A 6,526-nucleotide genomic window follows, 5' to 3' on the forward strand; every position below is an offset into this window, starting at 1 on the left:
AGTGTAACCTCCAGTGTAGGCATGAAGTGCAGGAATATCCTTAAAGGGCAATTAATGTGTATAGGTTACTGATATAGAAACTGATTGTTACATAAACTGTGAGTACTGCATGTTGCTACACTTCGTGTCATGTAGATGAGGGGGTGAGTGGGTTTGGCTCATAATATATAATAAGGGTCTGTTCCCCTTTAAATTAACGTATTAATTAACTAAGTATGATGCAGTTTGTACGTGCCGTCTGGTTGCTAGGGTCCAATAAACAATAGCAATGGCTTGAATAGAAAGAAAAAGAATAAAAAGTAACAATACAATTGTAGCCAAAGAGCAATAGTTTTTTGCTGCCAGGGTCAGTGACCCCCTTTGAAGGCTGGAAAGAGGCAAATTATTCAATAACTATAAAAATGAAGACCAATGGAAAAGTTGCCAAAACTAGGCCATTCCATAACATGCTCACAGTTAACTGAAAGGTAAACTACCTCTTTTTATTCTATAATCTGCCTTACCAATGCCTAATACTGTTTGGATGACTCAACTAAAGGGGAAGTAAACCAAGAAATAAAACATTGCCTAATGAAAGAAAATATCATTCTAAGCAAGATCCCAATATCCATTGATTCCTCGTTCTTACTGTGTTTGTTACCAACAATAGTGTCTCTGCATTGGTGGTTTTGACTCCTGAATCACTGTAGCAGAAGCCAAATGACGAAGAGCAATGGCATGGTTGATAGTGGCAGGTCCCTGGGCCAAAGCCCAAATGGGGTTGGACGGGTGGCATTTGGCCAAATCCAGTGCTCTCTAAACATCTTCTGACATTCAGAGCAGCCAGATCTTCCTGAGGTGATTGAGAAGGAGACAAAGAAGGTTGAACTGTCAGCAGATATGAAACTGTCAGCAGATATGAAATTTGGAAACAACTTAAGGAGGAAATTCCAAAACTGGGCTCTGAACTACTTTATTGTCATGAAATATGATATAAGGAGGATCCACAGCGTTAGAAGCCAAAAAAGAGAAATGATACAACGGTTCAAATGGAGCCATCATAAGAGCTCTTAAGACTAGAGGTAGATCCAGGCTGCCCAAACTGGTCTAGCTGTTGGCCTTAACCGAAAGATATCTCTTTTAGTCAGAGAGTCCTGCCATGAAATTCCGACAGGGCAGAGACTTGACCCTTAATAGTAGGGTTCTCTGCACCCTTCTTGGAGGAATCAAAACCAAGAGGATCAAACTTCTTCAAACTCGCAAATCTTCTGATATTTAGAAGAGTTCTCTGCTTCCTAGCTTTGTTGAGAGTCTCTATGACTGCCTCTGAGCATCCATGTTGCTTTAAGATCTATCTCTCCACCACCAAGTCATCAATTTGAAGTTGTGGGGATTTGGATATTTTCAGACTCCTTGATCTAGGACAATGACCCCCAACAGTGACTCATGAGTAACGTTGCTCAACGAACCCTTGGATGTTGCTCCCAGTGGCCTCAAACAGGTGCTTATTTTTGAATTCCAGGCTTGGAGGCAAGTTTTGGTTGCATAAAAAACATCTGTACTGCCTAAAAGAGTCTCCTGTAGGTCAGTCCTCATTGGGTCTGCCAAATAGTCAATCAGAACCCTTATATGGCACATCAGGAACTGTTCATGCTTGTGTTGGTCTCCAGCTTTTTTACATTTGCATGCTGATCATGAGGAAAAAAGGTTTGGTCTAGGAGATCCAGAAATTGCAACAAATCTTGGGGATTCTTCATGAGAGTCACTTGGTAACAAAAACCAAGGCCTCCTGGGCTAATTGGGAAGAATGCCAATTACCTCCATCCTGATATGTAAGACCTTTTCTCATTATCACTGGTACTGGTGGGAAGACATAAATCGAGATCCTCCCAGCTATGGGTGAATGCATCTGTTGCCAGAGCTCCTGGGCAGGGCGTCTGGGAAACGAAGGCTGGACATTTTGTATATTCTCCTTGTTGCAGTCCGATCCACCTGTGGACCACCCCAGCGAGATGTTATCCAGGTAGACACCAGCCCACTCCTACCTCAGAAGACAATGACGACTGAGGAAGTCTGTTCTGAGGATGGGGAACATACTGAGCCGTTATGTCCAACAGGTGTTCTTGTGCCTCCTCCATTATAAGTCTTCTCTCTCTGAAGAGTGATACCTCCCTGACCCTTGATATAAGCTACAGTCAATGCATTGTCTTGCTTGATCTGGACTGCTTTACCCTTTAAGACAACCTGGAAGGCTAGGAGAGCTTGCAAAATACACCCTTGAGCACCAAAATGTTGGATGATACCTCTGTCCCAGCTCCCCTGAGCCCACATATCTCATAGATGGGCTCTCCAACCTTTGCCCGAAGCATCTGTGCAGAGCTCCACCCAAAAGGGCTCCTCCAAGGTAAAGCCTTATTTTAGTTGTGGGGCCTCTGTTACCAGACTAGTTGCTGAAGTGTGCTGAAGAGCTTACAATTAGCCAAAGAACACATTGACTGGCCTAAAGAAAAATTGGCGCAATATTTTGTGGACTGATGAAAGCAAGATTGTTCTTTTTGGGTGTAGGGGCCACAGACAGCTTGTCAAATGCCCCCCAAACAGTGAATTGAAGCCCCAGTACAGAGTGAAGCCAGCGAAGTGTCTATTACTCAGGAATCTTGAATCTACCTGAACCAAACCTTGCAGAAGGTGTCTTGTCCTCAACAGAGGTAGACCAAGCTGACCATCTCTGGGCTTTTGGCCGCTAGGTGATCTAGGCGTCTTCTCAACGACAGCTTTTGACTTTGAAATGATCATCCTTTCACATGGCATTTTACCAGGGTGTAACTACAGAGGAAACAGACTGTGGGGCTGCAGGGGGGCCCAGGAAGTATAGGGGCCCCATGAGGCTCTACTTAATGAGCAATGACAATATATATTGGTAAAACAGGACAATCTCTGGATATGTTCAGGGCCCTAAAACTAATGTTCTGTGGGGCCCAGTAACATCTAGTTACACCACTGCATTTTACATAAAGAATTTTACATTTTTAGATGCGGTAAACCACTACCATAGGGCCCTGCAAGCTATTATTCCAAAATCTGAGAAGATATCCAGGTGAGATCTACAGCTACAGCCAAACAGAAATTGGAGGCTAATCTAAAAGCCTCTAAAATGTTTTTCCTAGGATAGAATCCTGCACAGGTCCATTTTTTGGAACTCGTACCCGACCTGTACCCGCAACCTGCAATTGCACAACCCAGACCCCAGAAAAGGGAGTAAAAATTGCTATTGTGAAGACCTGCAACCCACAGAACCGCCACCTGCGTCTATACCGCACCCGGAACTTCAACCCGCAGTTTACCGCAGGTTTTTGCAGTACTCTACCCTAGGAGTCTTCTCCTTAACCACAAGTTCTCCTCAGAGACAACTCTTTAGTTACTGAAACCAAGGCCACCGCAGCTTTGCTCGTGGCTCCAGCTGACATATTGGATCACATGTTGTGCCCAAACCAGGAAACACTGTCCTGAAAGGGACTACAAAGCAGCAAGTAATTCTGTTGCCACACTGGGACTGGGGCTACGGGCAGAGGGAAGTCCGAGAGACTGGCGAATTACTAATGTGGTGCCTCTATTCAAAAAAGGATCACGTTCTCATCCTCAAAACTATAGGCCAGTTAGTCTGACGTCCTATAGTTTCCAGTCCTGGAAGATGTCTTTCCTCCTGGAGATTACCTGGAGTGTCCAATATAGCTGCCTTATTTTACAAAGAGCCTTGACTCATCTTACACCAGGATAGAGCAGTCTTCAGAACAATCCCCAAGGTGGTCCCTGTGTTTCATATTAACAAGAAGATTAATCTTCCCTCCCTGTGCCCAAGGCCCTCCAATGTCAAGGAAAAGGCCCTCCATAAACTAGCCGTTGTCTGGGCAATCCAATACTCCTTAGACAGATCCAAGACCTACATGAAGGTGGATGCCTTCCTTGTTACATACGGAGTCAACAAGGGGTCCCCTACACCTTCTTCCTCTTTTGTCCTGCCTCCGGAGGTGGATACTAAAGTCAGGTGGCTTGCAGAGACAATAAATAGTGCACATGACCTTACCAAGAAACCAAAGGTTATGGCACACTACACTAGAGCACGGAGTACCTTCTGGGCTCTACATAACTGCCACACCTGAGCAAATCTGTAGGGCAGCCACTTGGGCCTCACTCTCTACCTTTGCTTATTTTTATAGACTACATGTTCCATTCAACCCCATCAGATTTAAGTAGGAAGGTCCTCCAGGCTGCACCATTAGCAAGCACTGACAGGAGGGCCATTCAAGAGAAAGGAGGATTTTTAAACTTACAGGAAAATCTTTTTCCAGACGACCTGAACTGTGCAGTAAGACCCACCCTTCTACAGTTCAGTTAGCGAGTTTAGAGTTCTTGTTCAATGACATGTTGATGTTGTGACCTTTTCCCGGTCCGGTTCTTGTCCGTTATCTCTTCTCCTCCAAACCTGTATGTTAAATGAAATCTGAGATGAAAGAAGGAGCATAAGCTCATATGAAGAGCGTGGAGACAAAAACTGTTCTTCTTCTTCAGTCCTGCCTCCGGAGGTGGATATTAAACCCCACAGTGTCTGTACTGACAGGCAGAGCCATCTAGAAAAGGATTTTCCGTAAAGTTTAAAATCCTTCTTTTTTCTCCAACTCTAGCAGCCACTAGAAAGCCTTCCACATCCCAGTCATACTATGGCCAGTCTTTTAAGAGGGAAGTCTAGTTACAGTCTTGAGTTTTCACAATGGAATGAGCGTTTCCCTTTTGTAGACACAACAGCCTGGCTGGGCTTTAGTAGCAGAACACAGTTCTTCCACGCAGGGTAACAATTAGGCCTCCAGAAAGGGACACAATTCAGCATTGGGATCTCAGCCTAGTATTCACTGCCCTTTAGAGCAGACACACACCCTCAGATTCGGAGAGATTTAGTCGCCCGGCCACCAATCTCCTCTTCTTTGGGGCAACTAAGCTCCCCAAACTACCTCCCACTGGCTAGAATGTAAATCGTCGGCAGGATGGCAATCGGTGCGCTTTGTTTTCCGAAGTTGCCTCACGAGGAAACTTCTGGCAACTTCAGAAAATGAAGCGCTCCGAGTGCCATCCCGCTGGCGATTTAGATTCTAGATGTCGGGAGGCAGTTCAGGTAGATTAGTAGCCCCAAAGAAGAGGAGATTGCCGGGCGACTAAATTTCCCTGAATCTGAGTGTCTCTGCCTTTAGATGCAGCACCATAAGCCATTGTGTGATTTCTTTGGTGGAAGGCAATTTTTCTTGGCAATCCATATTTATTTTGGATCAGGCAGCTCTATCCTGGAGTCTAATTACAAGGCAGATAGGCTAGACATGAATCCAGGAGTTGAGAAGATCACCTACAAGTAGAAATGTCACTGCCATTGAGCATCCCAGCAAGTTGAGTACAAGAGCAGAACACAAGATGCTGCAAGTTCTTCCCACTGTTGAAGTCTGTGACAGACCCGTGACAAGCACTGGAGATGTTGATTTGATTTCTTTCTAAATCCTGAAAGGGTTTAGAAGATATTCAATTTTCTTAGAAGTCTGTGTTTGACAATAGGCACAATGGGCACCACCAACAGTGGGACATAATCCAGTGGCTCCAATACGTCTCACACACCTGCATGAGAACAATGGGAATTTACTGGGAGGCTGGGCCAGTAGGGGCATAAAAAGAGTCACCAAGAGAGACTTGGAGTTGGTCTTCAGGGATAGAGGAAAGGTCTTCTGCACATTGGTTCTACTTCCTTACTACTTGTGGCCATTACTTTTTTTGGGACTGTGGATAGACCTTTGTTGGATTTTGGAACTGCCTTTTTTGTTATCCATAGAAGAATGTTACTGCTGTGTTACTGCTGGGCTTACAAAATAAACTGAATAAAATCCACTGGGCTACTCTCCATTGCTCTTGCATACTTCAGATTGGCCATTTTTGAGACAAAGCGATCTATATGGTGTTGTCATGGGGGCTGTGACAGGAGGAAACCTTTGCTCCTCAAAGAGAACATCTGGGCAAGACTAATGTTACCCACGGACACCCGGGCAGTAGTTTTTGGATAACGAGGCAAAGAGAAGTCTTTTTGGGCCACATCAGCAAAGAACCCACTATGATGTCTTCCTTGTACCAGCGAGGGCCTGAGATTGAAGCTCAACTCAATGACGTGGACCTGAATCTACAGAGAAATGGGTGAAAGAAAAACAAGAGGGTCCTGGAATGGGCAAGTCAACATTCAGATCTAAATCCCAAATCCCAGCAGTGGGGGGATTTGAACTGCCCCCCTAAATCCCGCATGGAGGAGTGTCAACAACCAGTATCAGATAGAGATATAAGAGATGGGAAGGTCGTTTTATATCATGAATAAAGCCAGGGTGTATTTACCTTTCCCACCCAACGTAACGACTGTTCTGCTTATCTATTGTGTAAATGAATACAAATATATGTTTATTTGTCTCCTCTTAGCAGTGTAACTCTTGGCTTCATGTGCCAAACAGCCAGTGTTAGAAGTGCCAAC

The sequence above is a fragment of the Xenopus laevis genome, chromosome 8S, assembly GCF_017654675.1.
Source record: "Xenopus laevis strain J_2021 chromosome 8S, Xenopus_laevis_v10.1, whole genome shotgun sequence".
NCBI lineage: Eukaryota > Metazoa > Chordata > Amphibia > Anura > Pipidae > Xenopus > Xenopus laevis.